Genomic DNA, 17583 nt, shown 5'->3' with positions numbered 1-17583 from the left:
TTCTCATGCTCTGTCCACATTCTCACTACTACAGATTTTAAAGTTGCTCCAATTAGACCTCTGGCTCCTCTGTTTTCAGCATTTACCCTGGGCTCCAACACCGCTAGTTGCTGCTCAGAAGTTCCGTCTGCACAGTCAACACTTGCTGCCGTGTTATTGGGTGTTCAGTAACGTCAGCTGATCCCCTGCTGTGTGTACGGCAATTTCTCCTGCTCTGTCCACATTCTCACTACTACAGATTTTAAAGTTGCTCCAATTAGACCTCTGGCTCCTCTGTTTCAGTATTTACCCTGGGCTCCAACACCGCTAGTTGCTGCTCAGAAGTGCCGTCTGCACAGTCAACACTCGCTGTTGTGTTATTGGGGTTCAGTAACGTCAGCTGATCCCCTGCTGTGTGTACGGCAATTTCTCCTGCTCTGTCCACATTCTCACTACTACAGATATTAATGTTGCTCCAATTAGACCTCTGGCTCCTCTGTTTTCAGTATTTACACTGGGCTCCAACACCGCTAGTTGCTGCTAAGAAGTGCCGTCTGCACAGTCAACACTTGCTGCCGTGTTATTGGGGTTCAGTAACGTCAGCTGATCCCCTGCTGTGTGTCCGGCAAATTCTCCTGCTCTGTCCACATTCTCACTACTACAGATATTAAAGTTGCTCCAATTACACCTCTGGCTCCACTCTTTTTTCAGTATTTACCCTGAGCTCCAACACTGCCAGTTGCTGCTCAGAAGTGCTGTCTGCCCAGTCAACGCTTGCTCCAGTGTTATTGGGGTTCAGTAACATCAGCTGTTCCCCTGCTGTGTGTACAGCAATTTCTCCTGCACTGTCCACATTCTCACTACTACAGATTTTAAAGTTGCTCCAATTAGACCTCTGGCTCCTTAGTTTTCAGTATATACCCTGGGCTCCAACATCGCTAGTTGCTGCTCAGAAGTGCCGTCTGCACAGTCAACGCTTGCTCCAGTGTTATTGGGGTTCAGTAACGTCAGCTGTTCCCCTGCTGTGTGTACGGCAATTTCTCCTGCACTGTCCACATCCACTGTACTACAGATTTAAAACTTGCTCCAATTACACCTCTGGCTCCACTCTTTTTTCAGTATTTACCCTGGGCTCCAACACCGCTAGTTGCTGCTCAGAAGTGCCGTCTGCACAATCAACACTTGCTGTCGTGTTATTGGGGTTCCGTAACGTCAGCTGATCCCCTGCTGTGTGTCTGGCAAATTCTCCTGCTCTGTCCACATTCTCACTACTACAGATTTTAAAGTTGCTCCAATTACACCTCTGGCTCCACTCTTTTTTCAGTATTTACCCTGAGCTCCAACACTGCCAGTTGCTGCTCAGAAGTGCTGTCTGCCCAGTCAACGCTTGCTCCAGTGTTATTGGGGTTCAGTAACATCAGCTGTTCCCCTGCTGTGTGTACAGCAATTTCTCCTGCACTGTCCACATTCTCACTACTACAGATTTTAAAGTTGCTCCAATTAGACCTCTGGCTCCTTAGTTTTCAGTATATACCCTGGGCTCCAACATCGCTAGTTGCTGCTCAGAAGTGCCGTCTGCACAGTCAACGCTTGCTCCAGTGTTATTGGGGTTCAGTAACGTCAGCTGTTCCCCTGCTGTGTGTACGGCAATTTCTCCTGCACTGTCCACATCCACTGTACTACAGATTTAAAACTTGCTCCAATTACACCTCTGGCTCCACTCTTTTTTCAGTATTTACCCTGGGCTCCAACACCGCTAGTTGCTGCTCAGAAGTGCCGTCTGCACAATCAACACTTGCTGTCGTGTTATTGGGGTTCCGTAACGTCAGCTGATCCCCTGCTGTGTGTCTGGCAAATTCTCCTGCTCTGTCCACATTCTCACTACTACAGATTTTAAAGTTGCTCCAATTACACCTCTGGCTCCACTCTTTTTTCAGTATTTACCCTGAGCTCCAACACCGCCAGTTGATGCTCAGAAGTGCTGTCTGCACAGTCAACGCTTGCTCCAGTGTTATTGGGGTTCAGTAACGTCAGCTGTTCCCCGGCTGTGTGTACGGCAATTTCTCCTGCTCTGTCCACATTCTCACTACTACAGATTTTAAAGTTGCTCCAATTAGACCTCTGGCTCCTCTGTTTTCAGTATTTACCCTGGGCTCCAACACCGCTAGTTGCTGCTCAGAAGTGCCGTCTGCACAGTCAACGCTTGCTCCAGTGTTATTGGGGTTCAGTAACGTCAGCTGTTCCCCTGCTGTGTGTACGGCAATTTCTCCTGCTCTGTCCACATTCTCACTACTACAGATTTTAAAGTTGCTCCAATTAGACCTCTGGCTCCTCTGTTTTCAGTATTTACCCTGGGCTCCAACACCGCTAGTTGCTGCTCAGAAGTGCCGTCTGCACAGTCAACACTTGCTGTCGTGTTATTTGGGTTCCGTAACGTCAGCTGATCCCCTGCTGTGTGTCCGGCAAATTCTCCTGCTCTGTCCACATTCTCACTACTACAGATTTTAAAGTTGCTCCAATTGCACCTCTGGCTCCACTCTTTTTTCAATATTTACCCTGAGCTCCAACACCACCAGTTGCTGCTCAGAAGTGCTGTCTGCACAGTCAACGCTTGCTCCAGTGTTATTGGGGTTCAGTAATGTCAGCTGATCCCCAGCTGTGTGTCCGGCAAATTCTCCTGCTCTGTCCACATCCACTGTACTACAGATTTAAAACTTGCTCCAATTACACCTCTGGCTCCACTCTTTTTTCAGTATTTACCCTGAGCTCCAACACCGCCAGTTGCTGCTCAGAAGTGCTGTCTGCACAGTTAACACTTGGTCCAGAGTTATTGGGGTTCAGTAACGTCAGCTGATCCCCAGCTGTGTGTCCGGCAAATTTTCCTGCTCTGTCCACATCAACTGTACTAAAGATTTAAAACTTGCTCCAATTACTCCTCTGGCTCCACTCTTTTTTCAGTATTTACCCTGAGCTCCAACACCGCCAGTTGCTGCTCAGAAGTGCTGTCTGCACAGTTAACACTTGGTCCAGTGTTTTTGGGGTTCAGTAACGTCAGCTGATCCTCGGCAGTGCCTTTGGCTTAGGTGCCTCCTTTCGGTATCCAAGTTCCACCAACGTCTGCTGGTCCTTGGTAGTGCTTTCTGGCACAGGTACCTCCTGCTTAGTAACCAGGTTCCAGCACCGTCAGCTGGTCCTCTGTAGTTCCATTGGCTCTTGTACCTTCTGCTACCCATCCAGGTTCCAGTACCGTCAGCTGGTTCTCGGCAGTGTCTTTGGCACGGATACTCCCTCCTGATCAGCCTGGTTCCAGCACGCCAGCTGTTTCCGTGTAGTGTCAACATCACTTTGCCTCCAATACGTTGTCCTTTCGTGTTTTGGTCGGGTTAGCCGACTCTATTGTGCCTGCAGTTTAGGTGACTCCTATGTGGGCTGCGGGATCTGGCAATGAAGGCTGGTTCCATAGTGCCAATAGGACAAGCACCCCCTGTAGGACTGTGGGTTTCGGTAACTTCAGCCGGCTCGCTGCCTTGCAACTTTTTTTTCTCATGGGTACCTTCTGCTACCGATCCGGGTTCCAGTACCGTCAGCTGGTCCTCGATAGTTCCATTGGCTCTTGTACCTTCTGCTACCCATCCGGGTTCCAGTACCGTCAGCTGGTTCTCGGCAGTGCCTTTGGCTTAGGTGCCTCCTTCTCGGTATCCATGTTCCACCAACGTCTGCTGGTCCTTGGTAGTGCTTTCTGGCACAGGTGCCTCCTGCTTAGTAACCGAGTTCCAGTACCGTCAGTTGGTCCTCGGTAGTTCCATTGGCTCTTGTACCTTCTGCTACCCATCCGGGTTCCAGTACCGTCAGCTGGTTCTCGGCTGTGTCTTTGGCACGGGTACGCCCTCCTGCCCAGCCTGCTTCCAGCACGCCAGCTGTTTCCAGGTAGTGTCAACGTCACTTTTCCTCCAATACGTTGTCCTGTCGTGTTGTGGTTGGGTTAGCCGACTCTATGGTGCCTCCAGTTTAGGTGACTCCTATGTGGGCTGCGGGATCAGGCAATGAAGGCTGGTTCCATAGTGCCAATAGGACAAGCACCCCCTGTAGGACTGTGGGTTTCGGTAACTGCGGCTGGCTCGCGGACTTGCAACTTTTTTTTTCATGGGTACCTTCTGCTACCCATCCGGGTTCCAGTACCGTCAGCTGGTCCTCGGTAGTTTCATTGGCTCTTGTACCTTCTGCTACCCATCCGAGTTCCAGTACCGTCAGCTGGTTCTCGGCAGTGCCTTTGGCTTAGGTGCCTCCTTCTCGGTATCCAAGTTCCACCAACGTCTGCTGGTCCTTGGTAGTGCTTTCTGGCACAGGTACCTCCTGCTTAGTAACCGGGTTCCAGTACCGTCAGCTGGTCCTCGGTAGTTCCATTGGCTCTTGTACCTTCTGCTACCCATCCGGGTTCCAGTACCGTCAGCTGGTTCTCGGCAGTGTCTTTGGCACGGGTACTCCCTCCTGCCCAGCCTGCTTCCAGCACGCCAGCTGTTTCCAGGTAGTGTCAATGTCACTTTGCCTCCAATACGTTGTCCTGTCGTGTTGTGGTTGGGTTAGTCGACTGTATGGTGCCTGCAGTTTAGGTGACTCCTATGTGGGCTGCGGGATCAGGCAATGAAGGCTGGTTCCATAGTGCCAATAGGACAAGCACCCCCTGTAGGACTGTGGGTTTCGGTAACTGCGGCCGGCTCGCGGACTTGCAGCTTTTTTTTTCATGGGTACCTTCTGCTACCCATCCGGGTTCCAGTACCGTCAGCTGGTCCTCAGTAGTTTCATTGGCTCTTGTACCTTCTGCTACCCATCCGAGTTCCAGTACCGTCAGCTGGTTCTCGGCAGTGCCTTTGGCTTAGGTGCCTCCTTCTCGGTATCCAAGTTCCACCAACGTCTGCTGGTCCTTGGTAGTGCTTTCTGGCACAGGTACCTCCTGCTTAGTAACCGGGTTCCAGTACCGTCAGCTGGTCCTCGGTAGTTCCATTGGCTCTTGTACCTTCTGCTACCCATCCGGGTTCCAGTACCGTCAGCTGGTTCTCGGCAGTGTCTTTGGCACGGGTACTCCCTCCTGCCCATCCTGGTTCCAGCACGCCAGCTGTTTCCAGGTAGTGTCAATGTCATTTTGCCTCCAATACGTTGTCCTGTCGTGTTGTGGTCGGGTTAGCCGACTCTATGGTGCCTGCAGTTTAGGTGACTCCTATGTGGGCTGCGGGATCTGGCAATGAAGGCTGGTTCCATAGTGCCAATAGGACAAGCACCCCCTGTAGGGCTGTGGATTTAAGTAACTGCAGCCGGCTCGCGGCCTTGCAAATTTTTTTTTCATGGGTACCTTCTGCTACCCATCCGGGTTCCAGTACCATCAGCTGGTCCTCGGTAGTTTCATTGGCTCTTGTACCTTCTGCTACCCATCCGAGTTCCAGTACCGTCAGCTGGCTCTCGGCAGTGCCTTTGGCTTAGGTGCCTCCTTCTCGGTATCCAAGTTCCACCAACGTCTGCTGGTCCATGGTAGTGCTTTCTGGCAGAGGTACCTCCTGCTTAGTAACCGGGTTCCAGTACTGCCAGCTGGTCCTCGGTAGTTCCATTGGCTCTTGTACCTTCTGCTACCCATCTGGGTTCCAGTACCGTCAGCTGGTTCTTGGCAGTGTCTTTGCCACGGGTACTCCCTCCTGCCCAGCCTGGTTCCAGCACGCCAGCTGTTTCCAGGTAGTGTCAACGTCACTTTGCCTCCAATACGTTGTCCTGTCGTGTTGTGGTCGGGTTAGCCGACTCTATGGTGCCTGCAGTTTAGGTGACTCCTATGTGGGCTGCGGGATCTGGCAATGAAGGCTGGTTCCATAGTGCCAATAGGACAAGCACCCCCTGTAGGACTATGGGTTTCGGTAACTACGGCCGGCTCGCGGCCTTGCAACTTTTTTTTTCATGGGTACCTTCTGCTACCCATCCGGGTTCCTGTACAGTCAGCTGGTCCTCGGTAGTTCCATTGGGTCTTGTACCTTCTGCTACCCATCCGGGTTCCAGTACCGTCAGCTGGTTCTCGGCAGTGCCTTTGGCTTAGGTGCCTCCTTCTCGGTATCCAAGTTCCACCAACGTCTGCTGGTCCTTGGTAGTGCTTTCTGGCACAGGTACCTCCTGCTTAGTAACCAAGTTCTAGTACCGTCAGCTGGTCCTCGGTAGTTCCATTGGCTCTTGTACCTTCTGCTACCCATCCGGGTTCCAGTACCGTCAGCTGGTTCTCGGCAGTTCCTCAGCCTTCTTATACCTTCTGCTACATTTCCAAGTTCAACCTTTTTGAAATGTTTCTTGGTAATCACTCTGGATCTCCCTGACGACGACCCTGAAGACAAGGACCCTGAAGACCACCCCGAAGAAGACGAGGACCCTGAAGACGACGACCCTGAAGACGAGGACCCTGAAGACCACACCGAAGAAGACGAGGACCCCGAAGAAGACGAGGACCCCGAAGACGACGACCCTGAAGACGAGGACCCTGAAGACGGGGACCCTGAAGACGGGGACCCTGAAGACCACCCCGAAGAAGACGAGGACCCCAAAGACGACGACCCTGAAGACTAGGACCCTGAAGACCACCCCAAAGAAGACGAGGCCCCCGAAGACGACGACCCTGAAGACGACGACCCTGAAGACCACCCCGAAGAAGACCAAGAAGATGACCCTGAAGAAGATGACCAAGAGGACAAAGAACAAGAATACAACCACCAAGATACAGAAGAACAAGAGACAGAAAACCAAGAAGCAGAAGAACAAGAAGCTGCAGAACAAAAAGCGGAAGAACATTAAGCATAAGACTAAAAATCAGAGCAAAAGATATTATCTAAATTCTAAGCAGAAGAAGACTAAGCAGTGTATGGGGGTGAGTCCGTTCCTCCTCGTGGTGCCCCTGGAAAAGACCTGCTGCTGCAGGCCAAACCGAACGCGGACAAATCCTGTTGTAAATCTTTTGTGACGGGCAGAACGAAAGGTGTAATGTTCAAACTTTTATAGATAACAACTACAGGAATGCCTGTCACAAATAAGAATATGATGAAGAAGAAGAAGATGAAGAAGATGAAGAAGTAGAATATGAAGAAGAATAATAGTTGAATAAGAAGAATATGAAGAATGTAAAAAAAAAGAATAATACGAAAAAGGTGAAGAAGAAGATGAAGAAGGTGAAGAAGAAGTTGATGAAAAAGATGCTGATGCTGAGGATGATGAAGGAGAAAGTGTGGGAGAAGTAAAAAAGAAGGTGAAGAGCATGGAAGTAGTGAAACATAAATATCTGACAAAATATAAAAAAACTTAACGCAGTCAATATTTTCGTAACTCAGAACGTCTTAAAAAAATATTAAGTCCTGCTATTCCATTTGATTGGGCTAAACCTCTATGCCTTTATTGTCTCCCCCACCTCCCCCAATACATTCTACATTATTCTTAGTTGTTTTCCTTCATGTAGAATTAACCTACAGGGAAAGAAAGGGTTTATTTTCATTCCGATATTTGTGTCCCATTGACTTTCATTGTTTCCGGTATCGGAATAGGCGATATCCGATATTTTTTGGGTATCGGTCCGATCCAATCCGATCCGATATTTCCCGATATCGGAAGGTATCGCTCAACACTACTAATAACCCAACATTATGTGCAGTTCCCAGCCTTACTGTGAGCACAAACCCATCTGACCAGTGGTTTATACGGTGCCCAATATGCCAGGGACCCAGCACTGCTCAATTCAAAATGACCCAGCTGTAACCTCTATGCCCAAACTGCAGTTAGACAGCATAAAAAATGGTGCCAGACTACGGGACGCCAGCAGTAATTACAGTGAATACAGTAATGGTCCAGCTGTACATACAGAGGCCGTCATCAGTGAACCAGCTGTACATGCAGTGCTCACTATTTTATGGTCTAGGTATACATTTATTACATTACCAGTTTCCAGTGGTCCAGCTGCCAATATGGCACCAGTCTCCAGTGGACTGGCATTAAATACAGTGCCAAGACATAGTGAGCCAACTGTAAGTACAGTACGCAAACACTAACAAGTCAGCAGTAAATATGGGAGTCTTAACGAATAATGATTCAGCTGGAAATACAGTGAACCAAAAGTAAATACATTGCTAAAGACATAGTGTCGGCGCTGTTAATACATTGTAAGTTTGTGACAAATTACTGTACCCCCTCCCATCCCTTGTAGATCGTTTGTGCGCCTTCGTGGGCAGGGTCTTCTCTCCTCCTGTACCAGTCAGTGACCCCTTTTTCACATGTAAAGTGCCATGGAATAAATGGCGCTATAATAATAATAATAATAATAAGGTAGTGCCGAATATATAGCAGCCCAGCTTGAAAAAGAGTACGAATATCCAGAAAACCAGCTGCAAACACAGTGCCTACATCGCAGGACTCAACAGAATACACGATGCCAGTCTCCAATAAACCACCAGTAACAACAGTGCCCGATACATACAAATCCAGCTGTAAATGCAGTGCCAGTCTCTAGTAAGTCAATAGTAAATGCAGTGCTGAATATACAGTGCTCCGGCTGTAAGTACAGTGCCAGTCTACAATGAATCAGTGGTAAAGGCAGTGCCCAGTATATACAAAACCAGCAGAAAACACAGCATCATTCTCAAATAAAGCAACAGTAAATGTACCAAGATCTAGAGATGAAGCTGTAAATACAGTGCCCAAACTCAACCCATACTGTACTAAGCCCCAGCGATCAGGTAGTAAATCCAGTGCTTAAAAGGCTTCTCCAGGTCACTTCAAAGAAGCTTAACTGCAACATCAACTTATGAACAGGATTGACGCAGTATCTGGAAGAAGGTGGCAGCCATGTTTATCTAATCGGGTTTTATTCCTAGCAGCAAATACAATACTCAATCTCATAGACCCAGGAACTCTGGAGTAAAGCGCTCGTGGTTTTTTGGCATAAGTGCCCACAATATCATTGACATAATGTCAACCCAAGAAAAAAAACAAAATGTGCAAATTCCCTACAAGTAAATAAGTTAATAGTAATAGTACACGTAAATAACATAGGAGACTTAGTTTACGCTATTTTGATCAAAAAAGCACAAAAGCCATCCCACCACAACAAGGTGTACCAATCGGTACGGTCCCACCATGACAAGGTGTACCCATCAGCATGGTCCCACCACGACATGGTGTACCCATCGGTACGGTCCCACCACGACAAGGTGTACCCATCGGTACGGTCCCACCACGACAAGGAGTACCCATCAGTACTGTCCCACCACGACAAGGTGTACCCATCGGGATGGTCCTAACTTGTGTCATATGATGTCAATGTGAATAAGTGCACTTGTTTTACGGTATGAGCTAATTTTGCTTTTTTTCCTTCGGTTTTGTCTATGAAATGGAATGTGTGAACGTGCTCTTACACTTTGCATGATTACCAACTTATACTCCTCCTCATGTCTTTGGTAATCTCTTTCTGAGCTAGGCATTTCATCTGTATAGCTTCCCTTGGATGGGTGTCTCAGTTGGGGCCCTGACCTGCTCTGTCCTCATTCACATTGACGTCATATGATAAGGTTTTAGTACTAGAGGCAGGTTAAGACCATCCCGATGGGTACACCTTGTCATGGTGGGATAGCTTTTATGCAATTTTGAACAAAATAACGTTAACTAAGACCCCTATGTTATTTACATGTACTGTTACTATTTACTTATTTGCTTACTGTAAATAAGTTGTTTTTTTTCTTGGGAAAATGTACAGTATGTAGTTATCTATATTATGGTCGTTTCTTGGTAATTGGCCAGTTTTGAGCTGGTAACAAAGCATTGAATCTGAAACTTCGTCCAACTTATGGATATAAATAACTCCCATCATTCACTGGAGCAGCAGTCGGAATATTCCTTCATTAATATTGCTGTTATTACTCCGCATAGATAGACTCCACATATTTCATATACTTTGAATAGAAAATTAATGGAGCATAGCCCGTCTCAGGCATCGTCAGGATCCCAACAGCCATTCTGATCTGCTCTTAATCTTAAATTGTTTAAGAAAGTTCCCACTTCGCTCCTGACTAGTCATTCTCACCCCTGGGGATACATATATTTCCATTTTTACTGCATTTTATTAACATTTCTAATAAATGGTGCATTGGATGCATGCACAGGTCAGTGAATGTTCGGTCCTGGGGAGACCACGCTGGGAATGGCAGCTAATCCAGAATAAGCTGCTGAGGTCATAATATAAAAGAATGAATGTAGTATTACCTGCTCACTGAAATTTATTATTTATTCGTGGTCAGTGGTCACTATCGACAGTGAACAGACATGCACAGCAGAGCTATACAATTGCCTTAAAGGGGAGGTCTGGTTTAGAAACCATATAAGCTGGTTAGAAAGTTGATGCTAGCCTTTGATCCCAAACATGGCTCAGTGGCAAGTTAACTTAAAGCAAGTTTACCAACTTGGCTTACCTGCCACATACTGTGTAAAGTATCTCAGGAAGGATACAAACTTAATGGTTATGCAATCATGTTGGTACAGTATTTGGTAGTTTCACTTCAAGACACTGAGCTTGGAAGTTACACAGTAACAGTTTCTATGACAGTTTTATTACTAGGAGCCACAAAATGTGGCATTTATACTACTAGGAGGCACAGAGATTATTGGCTACAATACTAGAAGGCACATAGCTTGATGGTTATACTAATAAGAAATGCCCAAAACTTGTCAGTTGCACTACGAGGGGGCTACACTTTGGCAGTTATGCTACTGGGAGGACAGGAATTGTTGGTTATACTCCTAGTCATCCCACAGCTTGGTAGTTCTTCTACTAGCAGGTACAAAACTTTGTGGTTATATTACTAACAGGTACAGAATTTGATAGTTACATTAATCGAAGGCACAAAACTTGATAGTTATACTACTAGCATGCACAGAACTTGGTAGATCTATTACTTGCAGGAACAGAACTTGGCGGTTGTATTATTAGTGACGCGCCCCCTGGGCCAGTGCTGTTTGGGGGATACCCGGAGCCGGATCAGATGGGGGTTGTAGTCTCCGAGTGGCGGTGACCCGGTCCGTGCCCAGGGTGTCAAGCTCAGTGTGTGGCAGTCCTACAGATGTTGCTGGATGTTCTTTAGTGTCGACTACGCCACCCGTTGATTTGCGGTCAATACGGCCGCCGCTGCAGCAGGGTCCGCTGAGGCTGGTGGTGTGTGTGCAGCTTCTGATAGTATAACCCCCAACGGGAGGGGTATAGCCTCAGGGGGTCAGTTGTGGAGGATGGTGGTTGTGAAGGTGCAGGATGAATCAGCAAGAAGACTCAGAGTCGGGCTGTGCAGTTCAGGGGTTTTTACTTACGGGTGTTCTTATGGTCACTCTGGCCTGAAGCGACCACCCGAGCCGTGCTGCGTCCACCAGGTCCTGGACTCGGCCAACCCCCAAGTAATTCTGGAGCGTGGTCCTGAGCTCCTGTCTGACTTTCCCTCTCTTCTGGCCGTTCTCACCAGGGATCCACCTATGTCCGGCTCCCTCGGGTCTCTTGGTGGGTACACCTCCTCTGGGTTCCCTGACCCTATACTTGGTCTGCCTTCCTGGTGGATTTGGTGAGGGTCGTGGCAGATCCTGCCCACGACCTCCGGTCTCTGGCTAAGGTGTGCTTTTCTCTCTGCCAGCTTGGGATCCGGTACCCTAGGTGCCAACCCTTCACCCTGTTGCTTGTATTCTGGGGTCTTGGGGTTCCTTCTCCTTCTCTCTGGGTCCTTCTGACTCCTCTCTCTCTCTTGGCCTTGGAGCTGGGCCCAGCCGGAACCACAACTCCCTGTCAGCCCTTCTGGCTGAGCTTCTCTGCTCTGCTCCTCAGGTTACACTCTGACAGACTGACCCTGATCTAAGATGGTGCCCACCTTATATACTCCCTCTATGTGTGAGCTCAGGTGACCAGCACCCAATGAGCTCCTAGCCTTACCCAGACTGCTCCCCCTATCTGCCCCTACACTACTGGGATGTTCCACCCCCCTCCCACTCCAGCCAGGGACAGACACTATCGTACCTGCACATAAACTGGTGGGAGTACCGTCGATCTGTCCCCCGGAAATGGGATGTATGTAGTGTATGCAGCCTACTGAGCTCAGTTCCACACTCCATCCTTACCCGGGAGTGGAATACCACACCTTTGGCTTGAGGTGTAATACCCCTGTAGCAGCCGAATCCTCAGGGTGCTACATTAGCAGACTCAGAACTTGGGTTTTATATTACTAGCAAGCACATAACTTGGTAGTTACATTACTAGCAAGCACATAACTTGGTAGTTACATTACTATCAGGCACAGAACTTGGTAATTACATTACTAGCAGGCACAGAACTTGGTAGTTATAATACTAACAGGCACAAAAACGTTAGCGGTAATACTAGCAGGCACAGAATTCAATAGTTACATTACCAGCAGGTATAGAACTTGATAGTTACATTACTAGTCGGAATAGAACTTGATAGTTACATTACTAGCAGGTATAGAACTTGATAGTTACATTACTAGCAGGTATAGAACTTGTTAGTTACATTACTAGCAGGTATAGAACTTGATAGTTACATTACTAGCAGGCACAGAACTTGGTAGTTATACTACTAACAGGCACAAAAACTTTAGCTGTAATACTAGCAGGCACAGAATTTAATAGTTACATTACCAGCAGGTATAGAACTTGAAAGTTACATTACTAGCAGGAATAGAACTTGATAGTTACATTACTAGCAGGTATAGAACTTGATAGTTACATTACTAGCAGGTATAGAACTTGATAGTTACATTACTAGAAGGCACTAGTGTTGAGCGAACATGCTCGACACTGCTCGGTACTCGTCGGAGCATCACGCTACTCGGGATGTTCGGCGAGCACCGAGCATTTCCGGGTTACTCGGGCGGGAGCTCGGGTCTCCGCCCTGCATGTTTGGCGCTCTTTACAGAGCCAATGAACATGCAGGGATTGCCAGCCAGTCACTGTAATGCCGCAGCCATGTTGGTTGTGGGCATTACAGTGATTGGCTGGCCGCACAGCGTCACCTCGAGTATTTAAAACCGGGCGCCGCCATCTTGGACACAGTCGCTCCAGATCAGACAGTGTAGGGACAGCGCTGCTGATTTAGGGAGAGATATAAACTGCGAAATAGTTAGTGCAGGGTCTGTAAAGGCTGCCAGATCAAACAAACAGTCCTTCTCAGGACTAATATCCATCCCAGATATCAGGCAGGCAGGCTGTATAGGAGACGAAGTGGTTATACCAGCAAACGCTGCATTACAGTCCTGTGTGCTCCTGTTGCTGAAATTGCTGGATGTAGCTCCAGGTCTCAGGGGACAGGAAAAATCCTTTTTTTTCCATCTAAATCCTCTTTTTTTTCCTCCTTCACACTGTAAAACTACCCGTCTTATTAACTTTTGGTGTCCCCCCCCCCACAAAAAAAGCGTGTCTCTGATTTTTCAGACACAAATATGTCTGTTGAAAATAGTCAGCTGTCGGCTAGAGAAACAGAAGTGTTGTTTTGCACTTCCACGGTTCAAACCTCTGTATTATCTACTTTTGGGCCATTTGTATCTAAAAAAAAACAGTTTGAGTGTGTCGCTCACTGTTCAGGAGCAAATTTATATATTTAAAAAAGTCTGGTATACCCCAGTAAACAATAACTGTGGTTTTGCCATCCCACGGTAAAAAATCTCTATTATTCAGGTTTTGGTATATTTGCCGTAAAGAAAAACAGTAGTGTCTCCTGACTGTTGTGACACAAAAATATATCTGTTGAAAATAGTCTGGTGTAGGCCTGACAAATCCCAGTGTGGTTTTGCAGTTCCACGGGTCAAATCTCTGTACTATCCAGTTTTGGGCCTTTCGTATCTAAAAAAACACAGTTTGAGTGTGTCGCTCACTGTTCAGCCGCAAATCTATCTATTTAAAAAAGTCTGGTATACCCCAGTAAACAATAACTGTGGTTTTGCCATCCCACGGTTAAAAATCTCTATTATTCAGGTTTTGGTATATTTTCCGTAAAGAAAAACAGTAGTGTCTCCTGACTGCTGTGACACAAAAATATATCTGTTGAAAATAGTCTGGTGTAGGCCCGACAAATCCCAGTGTGGTTTTGCAGTTCCACGGGTCAAATCTCTGTACTATCCAGTTTTGGGCCTTTGGTATCTAAAAAAACACAGTTTGAGTGTGTCGCTCACTGTTCAGCCGCAAATCTGTATATTTAAAAAAGTCTGGTATACCCCAGTAAACAATAACTGTGGTTTTGCCATCCCACGGTAAAAAATCTCTATTATTCAGGTTTTGGTATATTTTCCGTAAAGAAAAACTGTAGTGTCTCCTGACTGTTGTGACACAAAAATATATCTGTTGAAAATAGTCTGGTGTAGGCCCGACAAATCCCAGTATGGTTTTGCAGTTCTACGGGTCAAATCTCTGTACTATCCAGTTTTGGGCCTTTGGAATCTAAAAAAACACAGTTTGAGTGTGTCGCTCACTGTTCTGCCGCAAATCTATATATTTAAAAAAGTCTGGTATACCCCAGTAAACAATAACTGTGGTTTTGCCATCCCACGGTTAAAAATCTCTATTATTCAGGTTTTGGTATATTTTCCGTAAAGAAAAACTGTAGTGTCTCCTGACTGCTGTGACACAAAAATATATCTGTTGAAAATAGTCTGGTGTAGGCCCAACAAATCCCAGTGTGGTTTTGCAGTTCCACGGGTCAAATCTCTGTACTATCCAGTTTTGGGCCTTTGGTATCTAAAAAAACACAGTTTGAGTGTGTCGCTCACTGTTCAGCCGCAAATCTATCTATTTAAAAAAGTCTGGTATACCCCAGTAAACAATAACTGTGGTTTTTGCCATCCCACGGTAAAAAATCTCCATTATTCAGGTTTTGGTATATTTTCCGTAAAGAAAAACAGTAGTGTCTCCTGACTGTTGTGACACAAAAATATATCTGTTGAAAATAGTCTGGTGTAGGCCTGACAAATCCCAGTGTGGTTTTGCAGTTCCACGGGTCAAATCTCTGTACTATCCAGTTTTGGGCCTTTCGTATCTAAAAAAACACAGATTGAGTGTGTCGCTCACTGTTCAGCCGCAAATCTATCTATTTAAAAAAGTCTGGTATACCCCAGTAAACAATAACTGTGGTTTTGCCATCCCACGGTTAAAAATCTCTATTATTCAGGTTTTGGTATATTTTCCGTAAAGAAAAACAGTAGTGTCTCCTGACTGCTGTGACACAAAAATATATCTGTTGAAAATAGTCTGGTGTAGGCCCGACAAATCCCAGTGTGGTTTTGCAGTTCCACGGGTCAAATCTCTGTACTATCCAGTTTTGGGCCTTTGGTATCTAAAAAAACACAGTTTGAGTGTGTCGCTCACTGTTCTGCCGCAAATCTATATATTTAAAAAAGTCTGGTATACCCCAGTAAACAATAATTGTGGTTTTGCCATCCCACGGTTAAAAATCTCTATTATTCAGGTTTTGGTATATTTTCCGTAAAGAAAAACAGTAGTGTCTCCTGACTGCTGTGACACAAAAATATATCTGTTGAAAATAGTCTGGTGTAGGCCCGACAAATCCCAGTGTGGTTTTGCAGTTCCACGGGTCAAATCTCTGTACTATCCAGTTTTGGGCCTTTGGTATCTAAAAAAACACAGTTTGAGTGTGTCGCTCACTGTTCAGCCGCAAATCTATATATTTAAAAAAGTCTGGTATACCCCAGTAAACAATAACTGTGGTTTTGCCATCCCACGGTAAAAAATCTCTATTATTCAGGTTTTGGTATATTTTCTGTAAAGAAAAACTGTAGTGTCTCCTGACTGTTGTGACTCAAAAATATATCTGTTGAAAATAGTCTGGTGTAGGCCCGACAAATCCCAGTGTGGTTTTGCAGTTCTACTGGTCAAATCTCTGTACTATCCAGTTTTGGGCCTTTGGTATCTAAAAAAACACAGTTTGAGTGTGTCACTCACTGTTCAGCCGCAAATCTATATATTTAAAAAAAGTCTGGTATACCCCAGTAAACAATAACTGTGGTTTTGCCATCCCACGGTAAAAAATCTCTATTATTCAGGTTTTGTTATTTTTTACGTAAAAAAAACAGTAATAGTTTCTCCCTGATTGTTCAGATTGTTTAAAAGAGTCGGGTGTAGGCCAGAGAAATAGAACTGTGGTTTTCCTCTTCCACGGTTCTAATCTACTTTTTATTACCCTGTTTACATTGATAGTGCAAGTGTAAGCTATTTTACTTCCTTTACAATGGGCAAGGTGCGTGGCAAGGGACGTGGAAGTGGACGTTCTGGTGATGGTTCGTGCAGAGGACGGGGCCGTGGCCAAGGTGAAAATGTGCCACAACCAACAGCCACATCTTCTCACTCCCACTTCTTGACCGAATTACTAGGGAAGCACAGAACAACACCTGTATTGAGAACTGATCAGTGTGAACAGGTTATTAATTGGATAGCAGATAATACTTCCAGTTACCTGGGCACCACCACCTCTGGTCTGTCTTCCACACGGTCAACTCTTAGTAGCCGTGAGTCTCGACTGCATACTCCTCCTCACCCTGATGCTCCTTCCTCCCACCATGCCGAGTGTCATCAGACAGCAATTGATCCCACACTTGGACACTCTGAAGAGCTGTTCACTGGTCCATTTCCATATTTGTGCCCCTCGCCTGATACGCTTGAAGTGGTGGAAGAGGAGATCCCATGTAGCAATGCCCAAATATTTGAACAGCCACGGCCAGAGGAAGTCGACGCTGGCAATTTGCCACAAGAGGTGGACGATGACGAGACACAATTGCCAGGAAGTGAGGAGGAGCATCGTGGTGCACAAGTGGAAGAGGAGGAGGTGGTGGATTATCTAGTAACTGACCCAACGTGGCAGGAGGACATGCAGAGTGAGGCCAGCAGCACACAGGGTGAGGGAGGCAGAGTACCCCAACAGGCAGTAAGAAGCAGTGTGGTGGCCGCAGACAGAATGCGGGCAACCGTTCCCCGTAACACCAACACGAGGGACATTGCCAGTACAACCTGTAGGTCTTCCAGAGTCTGGAATTTTTTTAAAGACTCTGCTGATAACCCCAAAAAGGCCATATGTTCCACCTGTCATGCGAGCATCAGCAGGGGTGACAAAACTACCAGCCTGACCACCACCAGCATGATCAGGCACATGGCAGCAAAGCACCCGACTTTGTGGGGCGAAACCCAGGGTCCACGACCAGCGTCAGCAGGTGTCACCACTGCTTCTTCCACTGTTGTGCATGCAATAGAACCCCCTGTTGTGTGTGCAAGGCAATCCCCTGTCCATACTGCATGTAAAGATGCCCCCTCCTCTCAGTCTTCATTTGTTATGGCAGTTTCTCAAGAAACAGCATCAACGTCCATGTCCACGTCCCACCGCAGCGTTCAATTGTCCATATCCCAGACCTTTGAACGAAAGCGGAAATTCGCAGCTAACGCCCCACAGGCCACAGTCCTAAATTCGCACATTTCACGACTGCTTGCGTTGGAAATGCGGCCTTTTAGGCTGGTGGAGACAGAATCCTTCCGCAATCTTATGGCGGTGGCCGTCCC

Source organism: Phyllobates terribilis, unplaced genomic scaffold (genome assembly GCF_046119375.1).
Source record: "Phyllobates terribilis strain yellow unplaced genomic scaffold, ASM4611937v1 Scaffold_7__3_contigs__length_470593459, whole genome shotgun sequence".
In the NCBI taxonomy this organism is placed as follows: domain Eukaryota; kingdom Metazoa; phylum Chordata; class Amphibia; order Anura; family Dendrobatidae; genus Phyllobates; species Phyllobates terribilis.
The sequence above is the reverse complement of the archived record's forward strand: the minus strand, read 5'-3'. Positions refer to the sequence as shown.